The sequence below is a fragment of the Ursus americanus genome, chromosome 2, assembly GCF_024610735.1.
Source record: "Ursus americanus isolate L20-20 chromosome 2, mUrsAme1.1.p, whole genome shotgun sequence".
NCBI classification, from domain to species: domain Eukaryota; kingdom Metazoa; phylum Chordata; class Mammalia; order Carnivora; family Ursidae; genus Ursus; species Ursus americanus.
In genome coordinates, this window is record NC_142128.1 from 64,511,897 (window position 1) to 64,536,054 (window position 24,158).

General features: G+C 36.5%; 1 long non-coding RNA gene across 1 annotated transcript; it reads left to right on the forward strand.

Annotated features, from left to right (window-relative positions):
* Window positions 1-326: 326 nt before the first annotated feature.
* On the forward strand, window positions 327-24,158 carry LOC148110639 (uncharacterized). The gene is made up of 4 exons (XR_015726453.1): window positions 327-1,470; window positions 1,602-1,705; window positions 6,990-7,082; window positions 22,926-24,158. It is a non-coding gene; the product is annotated as an uncharacterized LOC148110639 (long non-coding RNA).

Genomic DNA, 24,158 nt, shown 5'->3' on the forward strand with positions numbered 1-24,158 from the left:
ATGAGCATTTACTATACATTTTTCTATTAAGCAAAAATAAGAATGAAATTTTTAAAAGTGCAAATACTGATACTAATGACAAGATGTTGGATAGTCATACTTAGAGATTGAAAAAAGAGTGGAAATCGAGAGGCGTGGCCATAAGCAGCAGCTGTTTAGCTCACTTGAGCTTTCTATTTTAAGTCTTCAGGAAAAGAACAAAATTATAGAATATGAGATATATCATTGAAGCTAAAGATATATCATGGAAGAGGTTGACACGTAAATGTTGATACATTATTCATGATTTCACCTTTTTTTTTTTTAGCTCTCTGAGATTGGACTACTTCATTTGACATGTCGCATATATCATTGGAAAGTAGTGAGCTAATATGTATCTCATTTTCAGTGAAAATGCTACCTTTTCACCCTTAGATCACTCTAACCTGAAGGGTACAAGAGTTGTATCCTACCCTTTATCCACACACACACACACACACACACACACACATACACACACACAAATTCGTAGCAAATCCTTTGCTGCAATTAGGCTCTGAATTCCAGCTGTGGGTAGAGCTTGACCCATAACCTAGCCTTACACTTTGCCTCCCCTTATACCTGGCCCCACTGCTTCCCAATCCATCCATCCATCCATCCAACTACCTGGAAAGCAGTATTCTTTGTGATCAAATATACAAGTTCTGAGTCTAGACTGCTTGGATTTAGATCCTGACACTGGCATTTATTTGGTACTTGACCTTGAGCAATTTATTCACTGTGCTTCAGTTTCCCCTTCTACATAATGGAATAATTAGAGTGCTTATTTTTGGAAGATCAAGTCCATTAATACATCTAAATATTTTAGAATGGTGTTCACCACATAATTTGTCATTTTTATTACATGTGTTTTTCAAAATGTAGGCATCCACACATTTAGAAGTCTTTTTCTTAATATAAATTCATCTTTGCTGTTTAGCAACTAATGAATTTAATTATGCTTTTCAAATTTCACACAACTGGTTGAACAGCTTTGATTACCTTTTAAGAGATAAAGTATGTATCCTCAGAACAATTGAAACAACATAAATGTACTAAAGTTACGAAGAAAAAAATCTGACTGTTCAGTGATTCTTCTGAACTCCCATGGAAATAATAAATGTGGATAATCAGAAAAGTACCTTAAATATTCTCTAGTTAGAAGCCAGATCATGTAGGCATTTAAAATTAAAACAAGCATCTTGAATTATATTCACATGCAAAGCAGAAAAAAATATGCACCATATTGAGTTCAGATGCAACAAGCTGAACATGTGCTACAGAGCTAAATGAGTAATGCAATTTTTACACTGGGTCCACGCAAACTTTACAGTTGCAGAAAATAAGGATATGGCAAAAAGCAATCTGGAAATGTCATCGCCAAATCAATAATGAAGAGGAAAGTTCATCACCTCCTACTCAAATATCAATACAAATTATATTTAAATACTGGTAAGTATGCAGAAATGCAATATATATTTAAGACCATTAGGACTAACATTTTTAACAAGGCATTTACTTAGATTTAGGAAACATAAATAAGAAACAACTCTAATTTGTCCTCTGGTCTTTTTGCCTACAAGCCTATGAGCTTCACTTGGACTTTAGCCCTGGGAAAGTCACCAAGTTGCACACTGTGGTACAGAAAAGCTGAATGCATCAGATGTTAATGACCAGACAGCCAAAAGTGAGTTTTTCAACTAATTTCCTACATCATTAATAGATTATTTGCCTAGGAGTTAACTACTAAATTGTGTAAGGCCATGATTTCTCTATGACTTCTCTGTTTTACCCAAGCAACACTTCAAAAATAATTTATCCATAGTTTAATATACTAGAACATGGGTCAAATGGGATCAAGATCGTGAAAATAATAAATTCAAAAAGCTTTGTTTTTTATTTTTCCCACCAATTGTTCCTTCTTTCCTATTATTCTTCAATGTTTAAAACTCTTGCTGAGGATCAGCTCCCAGATAAAACCAATCACAGGACTGATGCCAAGTTTCTAGGTGAAGCTCAGTCAGAGCAAACTAGAAGGTAGGTCATTTATTTATGCTGGAGTCATGTGAGAGCTAATAAGTAGGAATGAACCAAGTAGGAGAGAAAATACAAATGCCCTAATCCTCACTAAATAGTAATAAAGAGATCCATGTTAGAGATACTACAAAAGCTGGATTGGACCCTGAAGGAAAAACCAAGCCAACAAGTCAAACCAAAAGTGAAATGTGGATATCCTATACAGGGGGAAGATTCTAGAAACAGCAAAAAGCATTATAGGAAGAACATTAAAGTGAATATGTTATGTCCAGATTAGTAGATTTTTAATTCTCAGAAAAGGAGATTTTGACACTATTAATGAAGCTTAAAGCCCAAAATGTCCTGCTATATTACCATGTTTTTGATTATTAATAACAGAATAACTGATCTACAATGCCTTTTAAAAACTAAAAAAATCTATTATCTCACATAATGAGAAAATCAGAGGAAGAGCCACTTTAGCCAAGACTGGATATAGTGATCTAATGATGTCACAAAAGACTCAGTTCCTCTACATTTAATTGTCCTGCCTTCTGTGTTTCTCCCTGTGATTTAAGATGATTGCAGAAGCTCTGGGGCCTACTTCATTCACTTCCACCAGAAATGAGAGCATCTTTAAACCTAGGATTCCCTACAAAACTTGGAGCTACCAGGGTAAATATACCCTGAGTCATTGGTTTTTCAATCTGCAACTAAAGAATAACGATCACTGAAATAGACCTGTCTTATGGTTTCTTCTTTCCCTCCCAAAACAAAACAGAATAGACTTCAGTGACTCTGCACATACTTTGATCATGGTGGGATTCTACCACCCATTCTCACCTGCCTGCATGGACATGATCCAAGTTGGGTCAAGCAGTATGGACAATAGGAAAGAGGAATCTTTCATGTATGGATATTGGGAGCAAGAAATTCTCTTTCTGCTGGGGTTTCTAACTAGGAACAATGTGTGTTCTTCATATGAATGACTTGAAAATAACCAGCATTTTGCAACAACACGAGACAAAGGAAGCACCACTCCTAGAATACCCAGCCATAGGAATCAATAAATTCTCTTTTTACTTAAGATAGTTTCAACTGAATTTCTATCACTTGTACCTGAAAAAATTCCTAACTAATAAATATATTTATATCACATATGGCAACCTCCTCAATGGTCTTATGAATAATTACTAGTTGTTTTTGGCTCAATACCAGAATGATTTCCCAATAAAATGAAGTGATATAACAACTTTACATTTTGTTTTTCAGCAAATTCCACTGCTGTTTGGATGTTAATTTTCGAATTCTTGGCATGCACCAATATTCCATGTTCAGGTCCCAAATTTTGCATTCTGCAGTAATTACACACTCACCACAAAACATCAGACCACCTGATCCCATAGAAAAATGTAAAACATTTCATAATAATAACAAGCTTTGAAAGATAAGCAATTAAAAATACTTTTATTGACCGGTTTTATCCAACTTCAGTAAACTAAACATTCTTCCCTTCTGTAATTTTACCAATTTTCTTCTGAATTGCAACTGAAACAACAACCAAATATAAAAAATGGGGCTGCTGTATCTTCAATGGGACTTGGAGACAGTCACAGCCCAAATCACAATCTCCAAATAGAAACAAACAAACAAACAAAAATTATTGGGACCAAAATGGCAGAAGGTGTCACGAGCAAGTACAAAGTTCTAGAGATACTTTAAAAGTACAGAGTTCCCTCAGATTAGATGATACACCTCTGAAAGGATCCAGGAAACCTTATTTGGAAGGTGTGAGTGGAATACAGGTGCTCTAAAGCAAGGCTGATGAGTGAAGAGAGGCTGAATAAGCTACATAGATATGTCATCTTTTCAGAAAGCGGGCCGAAGAGAGTCATCTTCATGATAGCTAATCAAAGCAGGCAAAAATAAATAGCTGCTGAATACACCATAGACACCTGGAGCACAGGGCTGTCCTGTGAAAACTGAAGGGCTTCTGCTCAAGACATGGGAAAGGTAAATAATGAGAGAAGACTTCCCTTGAGGAGATGACGAAACAGAGGTGGCAAAAGTGTGTCCTAAACTTCTGGCACTTCAGCTTTCACCTCTCACCCATAATTAATTTCATCAAATAGCTGAACCAGGTATACATGCCCTATTTAAAATTAGTAAAAATCAGAAAGAAATGACATACACATAGATAAAAAATTAAATGAGTAGGAAAAAAGCAATGCAAGAAGAGAAAAGCTTATAAAGCAAATACCACTAGAAGAAAGTTACCATGAATCAGAAGATAGTTTCTAATTAATCAAGTCTTCTTGAGTTCAAATGAATTAAAGAAAACATAAAGAAAAAATTAGTAAGACTTGAAATGTGAAATAAGATCACAGACTCAGAAAAACAAGTGAAATAAAACAGTTATAGAAATCAAATCAACATTAGAAGCAATGTATACATATATACTTACACATTTGTATTCTATATTTTGGGACAGAAGAACAAACTTAAGAGAATCAAATACAAGTTGAATAAAGAAAGACTAAGTAAAACAGAGATCAAATCATAGATATTGAAAAGAAAGGAAATAACAATATATGCACAATTGTTGCTACTAAATATGAGAACAGAGCATATATTCAGTAATACCAATTATAAGAACAGAATACAGTAATACATGAACAAAGAACACATATTTAAAAATCCAAAGCTTTTTCCATAAGCATACTTTCCTTAAAAGAAGAAAATGGTTTATTTATAGATTAAAAGGGCATATTTGTATTCTGGGAAAAGTTGGTCAAGAACAATAAAACTAAGAAAAATACTGGAAAAAGCTGAATCAATAGACAAGTTATTAACATTGATAAAAGAATTCATCAACATCACTTGTAAAATAAACTTACAAAATCTTTTCTAAATGAAGGACACCCAGTTAAAATTAACAGACCAATCACATTGGGAAAAAGCTGACATTACAATATCTAAAACCATGAGGATTAACTTAGAATATATAAATAATGTATAAGAAATGTCTTCATATCAACAACAAAAGGTATGACTTCTCAAGAAAACAAAAACGGCCAATAAGTATATGAAGTATAAGAAGAAATGCACATTAAAACAATAGTGAGAGAAGGATGTAGGTAACTTCATGTACTGTGTGGGAATATAGACTGATGTAGCTGTTCTAGACAGCATCTTTTAGTATGAATTATATTTGGCATACATACGCTTTTTGGGCCAGCAGCATAGCTCCAGAAGTTTTCACAATAACTCGTAAGAAGACAGTACAAACAAGTATAGTATGTCCACAATGGGGCAGCAAGAAGCTGGAGCAATATGGGTGGTGACCATCACTGAGGGAACAGACACATTACCTGTGATAGGTGCACATTATGGAAAACTGTGCAGCAATACATATACAAACTTAGACCCTGCAATATAATGCTGAGTAAAAAGAACTAAGAACTAGTGTGAGATTTACAGGGAAAAAAACGTATACAAAAAATGTGAAATAAATATTTTGAAAGAAAATGCCCAAATAAATGTTTACCCATCAAATATTTAACATATTTGGCAATTGGGAAGAGGGAAGGAGAAATAGGAGGAAGGTAAGTAAAGAAATTGAAATAAGGAAGGCGACTTTGAGCTAGTGAGTACGATTATCTCCACTGCTTGTGAAGCTATATTACTACAAAATATACGTTAAAAATAATGATTAACAAAGAAGAAAAAAGCTTTTGAAAATATTGAATTTCAAAGGCAGATGAAGAATTCTACAAAGATATTGTTCTGTTAAGCAGGGATAATTTCGTTCAGTAGTAGTTCTTCATATATATGTTGTAAGTAACAATGTGTGTCAAATGTTGAATAAAAAATTAGAGGAGAATGGAAAAAATCAATATATCTTTGTATATGAATATAGGAAAAAAGCTGTTGAATAGTATAAAGCTGTTAAATGATTTCTCTCGAACTCCATTGCATTATCAGTACAAACCCACTAAAAATTACTAAAATGAAGACATCAGAAAACATTGAGTACTGAGAAGGATGTGGAGAATCCAGAACTCTCATTTATTGCTGATAGGAATGGACATTGGTATCACTTCTTTAGATAACTCTTTAAAAGAATCTACTAAATCTAAACACATGCAAACCCTACAATTTAACAATTCCATTCCTAGCTCTATACTCAAAATATTTATATACATGTGCACCAGAAGACATGTGATGTATAATAATGCCCGTAGCAACACTATTTGTAATGGTCCAAAGAAAAAAAAACCCAAATACCAATTAATGGTTGAGTGGATAAATAAACTGTGGTTTAGTCACCCAGTAAAATAGGAGACAGTAGTGAAAAAGAGCAAAGTACAACTAGCCACAACAATGAGGATGAATCTCACAAATTTAAATTTCAGTGAAAGAGGCCACAAAAGAATAGTGTATGATACCATTTATATACTCTACAAGAACACACTGATAGTAGAAGTCAGGAGAGTGATGAGGGACTTCAGGGATGCTGGTAGTTTTTTGTTTAAAGGTTTCGTGGGTCCTCTGTGATTATGATTCATGTTTGTTTGGATGTAATACTTCAATTAAAAGTTTTTTAAAGACACCTTGCTAAATAGGCTTACCACCACCAACCTAAGGCTAAAAAAAAAAAAAGTATTGTTAAAATATGAGAATGAGTCAAAATTTAACCATCGTTTTCACAGAAGTACAATTATGGATACATTCAGGCATGGAAAATTCGTCTACTTTCAAATTGCTCACAAAATTCATTCAAATGTGATTGTTGAAAATATACATGCCTCTTTTTGCTTGTTATTACACTGTCTGTGAACAACTGCTTTTATTGATAAAAACTATATAAACTTTATGTTACCTTCCATCTTTCTTTGTGTATGTGAAATTTTATTTACCAAAGAACTTCTGTGTTTTGTTTTTTTAAAAAATAGGCAATACTTTTTACCTGTGAGAAGTCGGGAAAATGGTCACTTCCTGGGGAAGGAAAAGCTGGCATGGAGCATGAGGGGACCACCAGAAAGCTGGTATTGTGCTGTTTTTTATCCATATATTGTTCACATTGGGGTATCCACATTTATAAAATTAATTCGCTTTGGACATATATTCACATTTTTTCCATCTGTGTTAAAATTCAATAAATATTTAGATTTTTAAAAAAAGAATAGAAAAACAAGCCCAGAAGATGAGATTGATGGAAGATGTAAAGCTATTGGATTTTCCATATCTCTGAGCAATATGACTTATTAAAACAGCAGATTTTTTTAACTTCAAAAGGTAATAAAATTAGATATAAATTTGTTTAAAAAGTTAAACGCATCTTGGGGCACCTGGGTGGTTCAGTCAGCTAAACGTCTGCCTTTGGCTCAGGTCATGATCCCTGGGTCCTGGGATCCAGCCCAGCATCAGGCTCCTAGGGAGCCTGCTTCCCCTCTCCCTCTGCCTGCACCTCCGCCTGCTTGTGTTCTCCCTCTCACTATCTCTCTCTCAAATAAATAAATAAAATCTTTAAAAAAAAATTAAAAGCATCTTATGGGCATCCAGGGGGGAAATCATGTAAAAAAAGAAAAATATGAATGACATTAGGCATTTGCACAGAATCCTATGTTAAAAATGAGTGAAATATTTATGAAGTACGTATGAAAAAGAAGCGTGACTCAAGACTTTTTATATTCAGTTAAGTTGACATTTTAGTATAAAAGAAATAAATTCATGAATATGCAAGAAACCACAGAATAGAGTCCAAAAGCCTGTCTTAAAATTTTGATTATGAAATGCAAAGGAAAAAAAAGATGAATCAAAATTAAGATCTCAGTAACTGAGAAGCCACAGTTGGAAAGCAGTGTTGGTAAAAAAAGAAATCCACTTAGATATAAAATGAAGATTTGAAGAAAATGGAAAAATTAGTTATGAAATTCCACATAAATCTTAGAACCATAGAATAAGTGTTAAACCTAACAAAATCAGGAAGTAATAAAAGGAGGATGTGGGAAGCACACTTCAGTTTTTTGTATGAAATACATGCATGGAACCTGCTTTGGACAATGAAATGAGAATTGAAGTGATTTGTGTGATCTATAGGCAGAAGCTTTCAGAAATTATATACAATTAGCTAGATAGCTTTCCCTCTGTCCTGGTGACTAGCAGCATTCCAGATGGCCTAGATCTTGAGGTAAGAACAGACATACTATAGTCAGTCCATGGGTTGCCCATTAAAAACAAACAGCATGAGTGAGAAATAGTATAGACAAATATAATACAGTTATATAAACATATTATAAAACAAAATTTAATTCTTTTGTATTTTTGTACATTTTAAATACAAATATGATATTTTGTATGCCTGTATTTTGCATATCTGTATTTTTATATATATAAACAATTAGAAACACCATTGTAAGCCATTAAAATTCAAGGTTGATTTTTTACCACTACTTTATCTAACTACTGGGGCACTTGAAACTATCTGAAACTTTCCATGGCATAGTATTGACTTCTGGAACTTGGCAGAATTAAATGAAAATATTCTCTCTCTTACAAAAAAACAAAAACAAAAACCAAAAAAAAACCAAATAGACCATCGGTATTCTCACATATCAAGAAAACATCAGTTGAGGAATGCCTGGGTGGCTCAGTTGGTTAAGCCTCTGCCTTCAGCTCAGGTCATAATCCCAGGATCCTGGGATCAAGTCCCACGTTGGGCTCCTTGCTTAGTGGGGAGCCTGCTTCTCCCTCTGCCTGCTGCTCCCTCTGCTTGTGCTTTCTCCCTCTCTTTCTGACAAATAAATAAATAAATAAATAAATAAATAAATAAATAAATAAAATCTTTTAAAAAAAAAGAAAATATCAGTTGACAATCAAAGATCATCAAACACACACAGAATCTTGCTTTCAGAATAAGAGTGAGCAAAAACGAAAACCAAAAAATTGATAATTATATAGACTTTAGATATTGAAATTATCAGTTACAAAATATAAAATAAATATGTAAGTCTGAATAACCTATAATGCAGCACATATACAAGAGAAATAGAGTATATATGGAGAAGGCATCATATATCTCTACCTGAGTCCCAGAAAGAGAACATATAAAAAGAAAAAGGACATTTGAAAAGATCAAGACTGAGAACTTTTCAGAACAAATAGAAAACAGATAGGAAGCAGGGAATGCAGAAGAGATGTAAATAAGTAAATAAAAATCCACACGTAGACATATATTAATAAAACATAAGAACACCAAAGACAAAAAGAAAATCTTAAGGCAGACAGAGATAAAGGACAAATCACCAATAAAACTACTAGACTGTAAGAAGCCTTTTAAGCAAAGATAGAAACTAAGATAAAGGAATACTCTCTTTACATTGCTAAGACAAAATAAAAGTCAACCTCTAATTGAGTACTCAGGAATACTATTTTTGAAGAAAAATTATGAAAAAAACTATTTTCATATAAAAAGCTGAAAGTAGACCAATTCTAATGATAATCTCACCCAGAAACACCCACACAAACATACCCAGAAATAATGTTTAGCCAAATATGTGGGCATCCTGTAACCCAGTCAAGATGACACATAAAATTATCCAAACATGCCTCTATAAAATAATAACAAAGGATTAAGGTGCAATTAAATTGGTAAATCTATAGGTAAATTTAAATAAACATTGCTTAAAAATTAATAATTTTTAATTAGTGGTGTTTAAAAAAAGGACAGAATGAAAATGTTGCCCAGGGGTGCCTGAGTGGCTCAGTTATTAAGCATCTGCCTTCGGCTCAGGGCATGATCCCGGCGTTCTGGGATCAAGCCCCGTGTCAGGCTCCTCCACTGGGAGCCTGCTTCTTCCTCTCCCACTCCCCCTGCTTGTGTTCCTTCTCTCACTGGCTGTCTCTCTCTCTCTGTCAAATAAATAAATAAAATCTTGAAAAGAAAGAAAGAAAGAAAGAAAGAAAGAAAGAAAGAAAGAAAGAAAGAAAGGAAGAAAATGTTGCCCAATAATAGCACATAAATTGGGAAAGGCATAAAGGATTTATTAAGTATTAAAATGTTCCATATTTTGTGAGGATGACTAAAATATCAATTACCTTTATCTTTATAAAACTAAATTTGTATGATAAAATTTAAAAATAACCATTAAGGAATAAAAACAGAAGTAGGAAAATTAATAAGAAAATGAAACTGAAGAAAAAATAAACAACAAGGTCAAGAAAGGAGAAAATAAGAAAGTGTACAAATAGGAAATAATCATGAGATGCTGGGAAAATAATGAAAACAATTGATAATCACAATCATACGAACTGGGCTAAACTTCACAGTGAAAAGACAGAGTTGTTAAATTGAACTGAAACAAAACTCCATTACATTGCAAAACATTAGCAGAGTTAAAAAGCATCAGTGCATAATGGCAAAATATTCATTTAACAATATCTTGTAAGTTTTAAATTGTGTCTACCTAACAACAGAAGAGGGAGGGAGAAAGGAAAGGAAGAGGCAGATAAGAGAGAGAGAAGAAAGTGAAATAACAGATCTGCAAGGCGAGATTGACAAATGTATTGCCATTGTGTTATGTCATCATAGTTCTCAGTAGTTCATGAAATAAACATTTTTAAAATAGCAAGCAATTTGAAGAGTTTGATCAGCACCATTACCAAATTAGAACTAATGTATAGAATATTGTACCATAACAGTTGAAGAATACACATTATTCATGCATGTATAAAATATTTATGAAAAGTGATGATGTGCCATGTCATAAAAGTAATTTTTAAAACTTACAAATTGGGATGCCTGGGTGGCACAGTTAGTTAAGCATCTGCTTTCAGCTCAGCTCATGAGCCAAGGGTCCTCCATCAGGCTCCTTGTTCAGCAGGGAGCCTGCTTCTCCCTCTACCTGCCACTCTCCCTGCTTGTGCTCTCTGTCTCTCTCTGACAATTAAATACATAAAATCTTAAGAAAAAAATAATAAAATAAAAAATCAAACTTACAAATACTTGCTATCATAGAGACTTCAATGTCTTATGACAGTGTCTTAAGGAAGATAACAATAACCAAAGATGACTAAAATAAAACTGCATTTGGAAATACAAAAACAAACACAAAACAACCCTTGGATCATAGAATAAATCACCATTGAAAACTAGGCAATACATAGAAATATAGAAAAATGGAAATACTAGATATCATAACTCAGAGTGTTGAGTTGAAGCAAAACAGAGGCAAATGGACAGCCTAAAATTCTTACATTAAAAAAATAGTGTAAAAGTTAATGAGATAAAATTCATTAGATATCTGTCTTATAGAATTAGAAGTAAAAGAATAATAAATCCAACAAGAATAAGGGGAAATAAAAAAGATAACAGAAGATAATGAAGTTGGAAAAACAGAGATGAATAAGGTTAAAAGTCAATTTCTTTGAAATTACTAATAAAATGAATAAACCTCTGATAATATTAATTGGAATTAAAAGAGAACAGCAGAATTAATATTAAAAATCAAGAAGTGCATCTAAATAATGCTATGACTTCTGAATTTGAGACAGAAATAATGTAGTCCATGATGCCATCTCTTTGAATTATAGTCTAAATTGTTCCCAACATTGTAACTTGGGTGGTACCTTGGACTTTGACTTCATTCAAGGTCAACCTGTGTTATTCAGTTGCGCTAGAATGGCTCATGATGTGATATAAACCATTTTCTCAGAAGAGTCATTTTTAAAAAGTCATCATTGGTACAGAATCTGAACATCCCCTGAGAGTTAATATTGTTCTAAGATTTCTCCAGCCTGTTGGAGATTTGTCATTAGCATGACTTGGTTTTCTCTTCAGAGTCACTCTTATGTCAGCATGGGAACAATAATGGCCACTTTCTTATGTAAGCCTCTGTGGCTTGAAGTGGCTTCCATTGCCTGGCCAGGGCTGTTAAAGTTTAAATAACTAAAGATAGTGTGTCTGCTTGCATTAATTCTCCTGTGAGAACACCTAATACTGTTTCCTCTAGTCTGGTGTCAGTTTTACAAGCTAGGCAAGCATCCCTTAGTACATTTCCTCTAAACATGGTGTCAGTTTTACAAGCTAGGCAAGCATCCCTTAGTACATGGCCATTCTTAGTCACTATTCCTCTGACTTTTTATAAGCCAGGGACAGGGGTCACCAATAATTATATCCAAATAAAATGCCCATACATTTGAGCAGTTGAAATATTCATATCAATACTATAAATAGAGAACTCTCAGCTTCAACAAGTCATAACTTCTACCTTTACAAGAAGAAAAAGTGAGGCAAATTGGAAATCAATGACTTCCTGAACCCAACAAAGAACTGGGCTTGCAGTTCTGGTGAGGGCTAAATCTAGACAGGCATGGCCCAGATCTACTTATCCAGACCAGAGTTCACCAGAGCCATAACTGGTTAGACGTAAATGATAATTTTGACAAGTTGCTAAAGACTAAGTATGACCTAGAGTGAGAATGAGAAACTCCTGGCATTGCAGTCCTGTATGGAACCCCTGTGTTTTTGTGGGCTTTACTTTGAGGAACACCAAATTCTCACAATGAAGAGCCAAGAAAGATTTCCCTTCTGGATCTACAGAAGGAGAGGGAGAGCAATGCTTGTGAAATATGCCCAGAGCCTTTTCTATAACAAAGACCCACTCTCCAGAGAAAAGACTACCAGAGCTTTGTCCCAGAGTCTTGGGGAAAAAGACATTCTTCTCACTCTAGCCCCATCTACCCTTCCTGCTCACCTTGAGGGGGAAGATTTTTAAAAACAAACAAACAAAACCTCCTGTGCAGGTTACAGGCCCAAAGCCTAGGCCCACTATAAGAATGAAATTTAATTGGAAGACTATAGAATGCTCCCTTCCTCCTCCATACCATACCACCATACCAACAGGGCTCCTGCTGATTACAGATGAAAAAGCTGCAAGACACAGATTTTTTTCTGAGGAAGAGTATGTAGGGAAGCTCAAAGTCCAGAAAGGAGACAAAAGTAAGGGCACTAGAGAAATTTTAATTCTCTGGCAACTTTAGCTTCAGCAAACATGAAACAAAGCCCAGCTCCTAATCAGATCACATATATCCTCACAGTGGACAACTATTTACCTCAGTGTCTATCATCTAATATAACCTGTGTGGCATTCAACAAAAAATTACCAGATATACGAAAAGACAACAAAAAACACAGTCTGAAGAAACAGAGTAAACATCAGCTATGACATAGTTGTTGGAATTATCAGACAGAATATTTAAAATAACTATGATTGATAGAGGGAGGAGTTAAGATGGCAGAGGAGTAGGGGTCCCCTTTTTCAGCTAGTCTCCTGAGTCAAGCTGGATAGGTACCAGACCATCCTGAGCATCCACGGAATCAGCCTGAGATGCAGGAAGATACATCTGGATCTCTACAATGAACATCTCCAGTGCTGAGTATTGAGGTACTAAGCGGGGAGCCGTAAATCCGCGCACAGATATCAGAAGATAAACGGAAGGGGGAGGGCCCCCTGCATTCGGGCGCCGGGAAGCGGTAGCCACCTGCACGGGGGAGCGGGCGGACTCACAGACCGGACCGGCACCCTCAAGAGAGCAGACTGAGACTGTGAGGCGGGGAACGCACACAACCAGTCTTAAAACCAGAGCTCCAGAGTGCGCGAACCACACTGAAACGGAGCTCTGGAGCGCGTGAGGGCAGCTGGTGGCTGGCGGTGTTAGAAACACAAAGGACAGAGACCTGCCAGCATCCAGGGACGCTGCAGGGTTGAGCAGCACCAACAGAAACAGAGTTAAAGTGGCCAGAACATCAGTGGAGAATGGTCTGCGATCCCTCTGTTCTGAGACAGAGGCTGGGATTTGGCTACTGCTACTCTGACTCTCAGAAGAGGCCCAGCAAACCACCAGGGAAAGCCGCCAGAGAACAAAAGCCTGGAAATACCGGCTCACAGTGTGCCCATCCCCATCCCCACTTGCAGGGGACACGGAGACTCTACCCAAACAGGGTTGCCTGAGTATCAGTGCGGCAGGCCCCTCCCTCAGAAGGCTGGCTGAAAAATCAAGAAGCCCACATCCCTAAGATCCCTATAAAACAAGTGCGCACTTCCTGGGTCCTGGTCAATAATTTGGGCTCTGGGCAACCCCTCAACCTCTCCTCACAAGAATGACGAGGAGAAATCCCCCCCAGCAAAGAAAAGACAATGAGTCTGTGGCCTCTGCCACAGAACTAATGGATGTGGATATAACCAAATTATCAGCAATGGAGTTCAGAGTAACATTGGTCAAGATGATGTGTAGACTTGAAAGAAATATTAAAGAAAATATTAACGAGAATATAGAATCTCTAAGGGCAGAAATGAGAGCAAATCTGGCAGAAATTAAAAATACTATGAATCAAATGTAGTCAAAACTAGACGCTCTAATGGCCAGGGTGAATGAGGCAGAAGAACGAATTGGCGAACTGGAGGATGGGTTGGTAGAAGAGAAAGCTAAGACAGAAACTTGGATCAAAAAAATCCAACCTCAAGAATGTAGGTTACGGGAGATTACTGACTCAATGAAATGTTCCAATGTCAGAATCATCGGCATCCCTGAGTGGGTGGAGAAAAACAGAGGTCTAGAAGAGATAATTGAAAAACTGTAGCTGAAAACATTCCTAATCTAGCAAAGGAAACAAGCATTCATGTCCAAGAGGCAGAGAGGACCCCTCCCAAGCTCAACCATGACAAACCTACGCCACGTCACATCATAGTGCAATTCGCAAATATTAGATCCAAGGATACAGTATTGAAAGTGGCCAGGGCAAAGAAATTTCTCATGTACCAAGGCAAAGGTATCAGAATTACCTCAGACCTGTCTACACAGACCTGGAATGAGAGAAAGGGTGGGGGGGGGCGTTTTTAAAGCTCTTTCAGAGAAAAACATGCAGCCAAGGATCCTTTATCCAGCAAGGTTGTCATTCAGAATTGATGGAGAGATAAAGACCTTCCAAAATCGCCAGTCACTGACCAATTTCGTAACCATGAAACCAGCCCTACAGGAGACATTAAGGGGGGTTCTATAAAAGTAAAAAGGCCCAAGAGGGAAAAAGAACAGAAAGTCACAACCTATAGAAACAAAGACTTTACAGGCAACATGGCATCATTAAAATCATATCTCTCAATAATCACTTTCAATGTAAATGGCCTAAATGCTCCCATAAAGCGCCACAGGGTTGCAGATTGGATAAAAGACATGACCCATCCATTTGCTGTCTACAAGAGACTCATTTTGAACCTAAAGATACATCCAGACTGAAAGTAAAGGGGTGGAATATCATCTTTCATGCCAATGGACCTCAAAAGAAAGCTGGGGTAGCAATTCTCATATCAGACAGATTGGATTTTAAACTAAAGACTATAGAGATACAGAAGGGCACTATATTATTCTTAAAGGATGTCTTCAACAAGTGGATATGACAATTATAAATTTATATGCCCCCAACAGGGGAGCAGCAAGATACACAAGCAAACTCTTAACCAGAATAAAGAGACATATAGATACCAATACGTTAATAGTAGGGGACCTCAACACTCCAATATCAGCAATAGATAGATCACCTAAGCAGAAAATCAACAAAGAAACAAGAGCTTTTAATGCCATACTCGACGAGTTGGACCTCATAGATATATATATAGAACACTACACCCCAGAACCAAAGAATACTTATTCTATTCTAATGCCCATGGAACATTCTCAAGAATACACCATGTTCTGGGTCACAAAACAGGTCTCAACCGATACCAAAAGACTGAAATTATTCCCTGCATGTTCTCAGACCACAAAGCTTTGAAATTGGAACTAAAACATAAGGAAAAATTTGGAAGAAACTCAAACACTTGGAGACTAAGAACCATCCTGCTCAAGAATGATTCGATAAACCAGGAAATCAAAAATCAATTTAAACAATTTATGGAGACCAATGAGAATGAAAACACAATGGTCCAAAACCTATGGGACACTGCAAAGGCAGTCCTAAGGGGAAAATACATAGCTTTCCAAGCCTCACTCAAAAGAATAGAAAAATCTAAAATGCAGTTTTTATATTCTCACCTCAAGAAGCTGGAACAGCAACAGACGGACAGGCCTAATCCACGCATGAGGAAGCAGTTAATCAAGATTAGAGCAGAGATCAATGAATTAGAAACCAGGAACACAGTAGAGCAGATCAACAGAGCTAGAAGCTGGTTCTCTGAAAGAGTTAATAAAATAGAAAAACCACAGGCAACACTTATCCAAAAGAATAGAGAAAGGACCCAAATTCATAAAATTATGAAAGAAAAAGGAGAGGTCACAACCAACACCATTGAAATAGGAAGGATTATTAGAAACTTTTATCAACAGCTTTATGCCAATAATATAAGCAATCTGGAAGAGATGGAGGACTTCCTGGAAACCTATAAACTACCAAGACTGAAAAGGGAAGAATTTGATTTTTTAAACAGACCAATTAATTATGAAGAGATTGAAACACTGATTAAAAACCTTCCAAAAAACAAAACACCAGGGCCTGACGGATTCCCCGGGGAATTCTAGCAAACAGTCAAAGAAGAAATAATAGCTATTCTCCTAAGGCTATTTCAAAAAGTAGAAACAGAAGGAAAGCTACCAAACTCATTCTATGAGGCCAGTATTACCTTGATCCCCAAAGCAGGCAAAGACCTCATCAAAAAGGAGAATTACAGACCGATTTCCCTAATGAATATGGACGCCAAAATTCTCAACAAGATCCTTGCTAATAGGATCCAACAGTACATTAAAATGATTATCCATCATGACCAAGTGGGATTCATCCCTGGGATGCAAGGGTGGTTCAGCATTTGCAAATTGATCAGTGTGATAGATTATATCAACAAGAAAAAAGCCAAAAATCATATGATTCTCTCAATAGATGCAGAAAATCATTTGACAAAATACAGCGTTGTTTCCTGATTAAAACCCTTCAGAGTGTAGGGATAAAGGGTACATTCCTCAATCCCATAAAAACCATCTCTGAAAAGCCTTTAGTGAATATCATTCTCAATGGGGAAAAGCTGGAAGCCTTTCCCTTAAGATCAGGAACACAAGGATGCCCACTCTCGCCATTATTATTCAACATAGTACTAGAAGTCCTTGCAACAGCAATCAGACAACAGAAGTGGATAAAAGGTATCCAAATTGGCAAAGAAGAAGTCAAACAGTCTCTCTTCACAGATGACATGATACTCTATATGGAAAACCCAAAAGAATCCACCCCCAAACTACTAGAAATTATAGAGCAATTCAGTAATGTGGCAGGGTACAGAATCAATGCTCAGAAATCAGTTGCATTTCTATACACGAAGAATGAGACTGAAGAAAGAGAAATTAGGGAATCCATCCCATTTACAATAGCACCAAAAATCATACGTTACCTTGGAATTAACTTAACCAGAGACGTAAAGGACCTATATTCTAGAAACTACAAATCACTCTTGAAAGACATTGAGGAAGACACAAAAAGATGGAAAGATATTCCATGCTCATGGATTTGAAGAATTAACATAGTTAAAATGTCCATGCTACCCAGAGCAATCTACACTTTCAATGCTATCCCGATCAAAATACCAATGACATTTTTCAAAAAACTGGAACAAATAGCCCTTAAATTTATATGGAAACAGAAAAGGCCCCGAATCACCAAGGAATTGTTGAAAAGGAAAAACAAAGCTGGGGGCATCACAATGCCGGATTTCAAGTTGTACTACAAAGCTGTGATCACAAAGACAGCATGGTACCAACACAAAAACAGACACATAGACCAATGGAACAGAATAGAGAACCCAGAAATGGACCCTCGGGGCGCCTGGGTGGCTTAGTCGTTAAGCATCTGCCTTCAGCTCAGGGCGTGATCCCAGCGTTATGGGATCGAGCCCCGCATCAAGCTCCTCTGCTGGGAGCCTGCTTCTTCCTCTCCTACTCCCCCTGCTTGTGTTCCTTCTCTTTCTGGCTGTCTCTCTATGTCAAATAAATAAATTTAAAAAAGAAAGAAAGAAAGAAAAGAAATGGACCCTTGGCTCTTTGGGCAACTAATCTTTGACAAAGCAGGAAAAAACCTCCAGTGGAAATAAGACAGTCTCTTCAATAAATGGTTATGGGAAAATTGGACAGATACATGCAAAAGAATGAAATTTGACCACTCTCTCACACCATACACAAAGATAAACTCTAAATGGTTGAAAGACCTCTATGTGAGACAGGAATCCATCAAAATCCTAGAGAAGAGCATACGCAGCAACCTCTATGACATCGGCCACAGCAGCCTTTTTGATGACACATCTCCAAAGGCAAGAGAAACAAAAGATAAAATGAACTTGTGGGACTTCATCAAGATAAAAAGCTTCCGCACAGCCAAGGAAACAGTCAAAAAAACTAAGAGGCAGCCCACGGAATGGGAGAATATATTTGCAAATGACACTACAGATAAAAGACTGGTATCCAAGATCTACAAAGATCTTCTCAAACTCAATACACAAGAAACATAAACAAATCATAAAATGGGCAGAAGATATGAACAGACACTTTTCCAATGAAGACATACAAATGGCTAACAGACACGTGAAAAAATGTTCAAAATCATTAGCCATCAGGGAAATTCAAATCAAAACCACACTGAGATACCACCTTATGCCAGTTAGAATGGCAAAAATTGACAAGGCAAGAAACAACAATTGTTGGAGAGGATGTGGAGAAAGGGGATCCCTCCTACATTGTTGGTGGGAATGCAAGTTGGTACAGCCACTCTGGAAAACAGTGTGGAGGTCCCTTCAAAAGTTAAAAATTGAGCTACCCTATGATCCAACCATTGCACTACTGGGTATCAACCCCAAAGATACAGACATAGTGAAGAGAAAGGCCATATGCACCCCAATGTTCATAGCAGCATTGTCCACAATAGCTAAATCGTGGAAGGAGCCGAGATGCCCTTCAACAGATGACTGGATTAAGAAGTTGTGGTCCATATATACAATGGAATATTACTCAGCTATCAGAAAGAACGAGTTCTCAACATTTGCTACAACATGGACAGCACTGGAGGAGATAATGCTAAGTGAAATAAGTCAAGCAGAGAAAGACAACTATCATATGATTTCTCTCATCTATGGAACATAAGAACTAGGAAGATTGGTAGGGGAAGAAAGGGATAAAGAAAGGGGGGGGTAATCAGAAGGGGGAATGAAACATGAGAGACTATGGACTATGAGAAACAAACTGAGGACTTCAGAGGGGAGGGGGATGGGGGAATGGGATAGACCGGTGATGGGTAGTAAGGAGGGCACGTATTGCATGGTGCACTGGGTGTTATACACAACTAATGAATCATCGAGGCTTACATCGGAAACCGGGGATGTACTGTATGGTGACTAACATAATATAATAAAAAATCATTAAAAAAAAAAAATTTACATTCCCTGCTAATGCTCCTATCTAATGCTGTGTGAGAAAGACTGAGTAAAATCCTCAAGTTGAAACCCTTCTGCTAATCTACAAAACAGGGGTCCAGCAGGAAAAGGCTCCCCCCATGCCCATGCTCTGAGCTGGGACAAGCTTTTTTAAATGATATAGGGTAAAACAGACTGAGTCAAATATTTTTTTATCATGTTTCTGGAGAATATTAGTGACATGGGAAAATGCTTAGGATAAAATGCTAAGCAGGGTGTAAAAGCAGGTATCAAATTAGAAATACAATACGAACTCAATTTGTAAAAACATAATAAAGACAAACATACAGGGGAAAACCTGCTATAGGGAATTAGCTCCAACAGTGATAATCTTGAAAAGATGGAATTACAAGTTTTTAAAAAAAATTTAAATAGTTTTTTGGTATATTCAACACGAGGTTCTGAAAGTTTAACGTCCGGGTCTATGGCAAGGATGAGGAATCTGCAGTTGGTTTTTTGTTTTCTTTTTAAGATGTATGTATGTATGTATGTATGTATGTATGTATGTATGTATTTGGAGGGGGTGGGCAGAGGAAGAGAAGCAGACTCTCTGCTGACACAGAGCCTGATGATGCTGGGCTAGATCTCATGACCCTGAGAGGAATCTGCAGTTTTAAGAAGCCTTGATGATCATGAAGAGACTGAAAAACTTTCCTAAATGTTCTGCAATAAACTTGTACCACTTTAAAGTCAGGGAAAAAAAGTCTTTAAAAGTAATATTAAAATGTTGGTTTTAAAAAAAATAAAAATAAAAAAATAAGATAAAATAACTATGATTAATATGTTAAAGATTTGTCAACAATACCTTCAAACATTTTTTTTAATGTTTTAAATGTTAAGAGCTTCCATGGGAAAAAAAATAGGCAACTTGCAAAAATAGATGGGAGAAAGGAAATAAAGATTCTGAGAAAGAATCTAAAGGAAATGTTAGAAATCAGAAACATAGTAAGGGAAATGAAAAAAATGCCTTTGGTGTTCTCTACACTAGACTGAACATAGCCAAGGAAAGAAACAGTGAGTAGTAAATAGGTCAACAGAAACTTTTCAAACTAAAATTCAAAGAGAAAATAATAATAACAATAAAACAGAACAGAACCTCTAGGAGCTCTAGGAAAATTTCGAAAGGAGTCAAATATGTGTAATTAGAATATCAGAAGGAGAAGAAACATAGAAAGGAACAGAAGAAATACTTGAAACAATAATGGCCAAGAATTTTCAAAAATTAATGATAGACTCCAAACCACAGATCCAGGAAGATTAGATAATACCATGCAGAATAAATTCCAAAAAATACTCCTAAGCTTGTCACATTCAAACTTCAGAAAACCAAAAACACAACAAATATAAAATCTTAAAGAATATCTAGAGAAAATTATCTTGTATTTTAGAGGAACAAGGATAAGAATTATGGCCAACTTTTCATCAGAAACTACAAAAGCAAGAAGAGAGTAGAATGAAATAAAGTATTGAAAGAACAATCTACTGACCTAGAATTCTATATCCAGCAAAATCAACTTTCAAGAGTGAAAAGGAAATAATTTTCCCAAACAAACAAAAACTGAGGGCGTTCATCACCGATAGACCTGCCTTAAAAGAAATGTTAAAAGATTTTCCTTAGACAAAAGAAAAATAATATAGATCAGAAGCTAGAATCTACATAAATAAAGGAAAAAACTTCAGAGTAAGAAATGAAGGTAAAATAAAATCTGTTTTTCTCATCTAGTTAATCAACTATACAGGCTGGCAAAAAAATCAGGAAGTACAATTGAGACACGAAATCCAATGTAATAACCACGTCAAATCTGGTATCTGGGGCACCTGGGTGGTTCAGTTGGTTAAGTGCCTGACTTTGGCTCAGGTCATGATCCCTGAGGTCCTGGGATTGAGCCCCACATCAGGTTCTCTGCACAGCGAGGAGTCTGCTTTTCCCTCTCCCTCTGCCTGCTGCTCGCTCTGCTTGTGCTCTCACTCTCTCTGTCAATATAAATAAAATCTTTAAAAAAAAAAAAAAAAGAAATACCAATCCTGAAACTTTCAGGAGGTAAATTAAAAAAAAATCTGGTATCTGCAAATTCAAGAATGTTTGGAGTCTTCCCCTGGGAGGCAAGTAGGGGATCAGGTCCTGTAACTGGTTCTTATTCCCACTTATACCCTCTTTAATTTTTTGAGGGTCAGTCTAGGTTTTGGCATCAACCTATCTGCTTGGCTGCTATAGATCCACTTGTCTCTTATTTCATCAATTTCTTGGCCTTCAGCCATAGAACAGTAACCTTTCGACAGCCTTTCTCCAGATCCCTAATGGCCTGGACTCATCTTTGGCTGCCAGCCATCTTAAAGTTGGGGTTTTCTTTTTTTACAAATCCAGCTCTTTTTCAGATGACCTGTTTGCTTTGGGAATTTTAGAGGATAACAAACTCTTCTGCTCTTTTCCATTCTCCCTAGGGCCTGCATCAGGCAATTCTGAGGTCTTGCTAGGTGCCTAGTTAGTGAACCCAATGACTGTCCTGTCCCCTCCTAAGCTCTGAATTGAATTCTCAGCAATTTCTCTGAAAGACCAGGGTTGGTGGACACCCTGCCAAGTCTTGATTACTGGCTACCTAGTAACTGGTCTTCCCAGTGACCTTTCATTACTTTAATTTAGTCCAATTAAACTCCTGCTTCCAAAAGCACATGGCACCAGGACAAGTGAAGTATGCCCCATGTTAAGAGGCAACTATCAAGCAAGGGAGTCACAAACAAATACAATTAGTGCCTTACAGTATATATATAGCATGGGATTTTTTGGAGGTTGGGAATAGATTTGCAAGCAGAGAAGTAGTAGGTCACAAGCTGTATCCCGAACTTTCATTGTTTCACAACATAAGTTGAGCATAGACTCCAAAAGAGAGAGGACTGCTCAGTTGAGATTCCTTGAGAAAAAACAAACCCTACTCCCACTGCATGTTCCATATTTGTAGGTTAGCCTAAGAGGGGCTAAAGATCATCTTTTTTCTCTAAATAAAAAAATGTGTCAAAGAATCTCAGAACCCAGGAGAAACACTAATGGTGTGTACCTGGAGGACCATAGTCCACACACCGAAAAGCCCTGGAACAGCACGAAAATACCAAGAAGCCAAAAGCTTTGTTTCTCCACAGAATGGCTTGGCCCAGCTGAGTCAGCTCTCTGCTTTGTGATCTCAGTGGGGAAGCAGATGAACCTTTAAGATCAGCCAGACTAGTTTCTCATCAAAAATGAACCTTGACAAGTTAAATCTATAAGGCCTATGAAAGAGTACATTCCCAGGAATTCATCGAGGTGACTTAACCTACCAGGATATGACTAAGGCAGTGTGGTTCTATTATTTTCTCTATTTTATTTTTATTATTTATTTATTTATTTATTTATTCACACAGGAATGAAAAATTGGCCACTGGAACAGAAGTAACAGCTTAAAGAGAGACCTATACATGTTTGTAAACCTGTGGATACAAGAAAGTGCGCTTATGTTACAAAAAGCTCCTTTCTATAAATAGTGCTGGTCCGTTTATCCTTAAGGAAGATAATCAACTGAGATTTCACCCCCATGGAGCTGAAATACACACACACACACACACACAGACAATTGGTGGTGGTGACTGGTCTAACTTTGAATTCACAACCACAAACTTCAACTGAGTCCTTAATGCTGCCCTAAAATCATATGTTTCCGTAGTACACATATATTTCCACACTTTCAGACAACTATTTCAAAGTTCCTCTTTTTCTTTCAAATGTCCAATTCCTTCTGCCTTATCTTTAATCTGAGTTAGGGACCATGCTTCTATTTCATTGAAAAAATCGAAGCAACAAACAAAAATGTCCACATTCCCGCCATTACATCTACGTTATCTAGCCATTAGCACCCTTAACACCTGCTCTCTTCCTTCTCTCCTTTGACTATAAACTGCCTCTGCTCCTACCTAGAGCCAATCCTTCTCATTCTAGACTCAATTCCATCAGGTCTTTCCTTCAAGAACATCACTTTTATTTGACTATGTTCTACGATATACTCGTCATCCCTACCAGCACGTATTTTATCACCTCAATCTTATGAAAAGAAGAAAAAAACCCAAAACTTTAACTTCATGTCTCCCTACCTCAACTTTTACCTAGTTATTTATGTCTTATTTATAGCAAAAGTCATGGACGATATTCAATGTCATCATTTCATTTTTTAACCATACTCCAGGAAGATTTTAATCTTTCCATACCACCAAAAATTGTTTTGGTCAAGGTCATCAATGATTCCAGTTTGCTAAATCCAATGGTTATTTTCTTTTTAAGGATAAATCCAATTTTTCAGTTTTTTACGCTCCCCCCCAAAAAAACTGTAGAGCATTTTTGAGTCCTATTTCCCAATTACACGCTATAGCTGTCTTACCAGGAATTTGAGCTATGCTTACCTTAAAATTATATCAAGAATTCTACCACTTCTCATGACTTCTAGTGCTAGCATTCTGGTCTGATCTACCATTAGCACTTAGTTTAATGTTTTCTCTACTTCTTTCTTTGATCTGCCATTGCCTGTTCTCAACACAACAACCAGAGAAATCCATAAAAATATAAGTACTATAATGCCATTCTTTTCCATTGTTTAAGATGCTGCA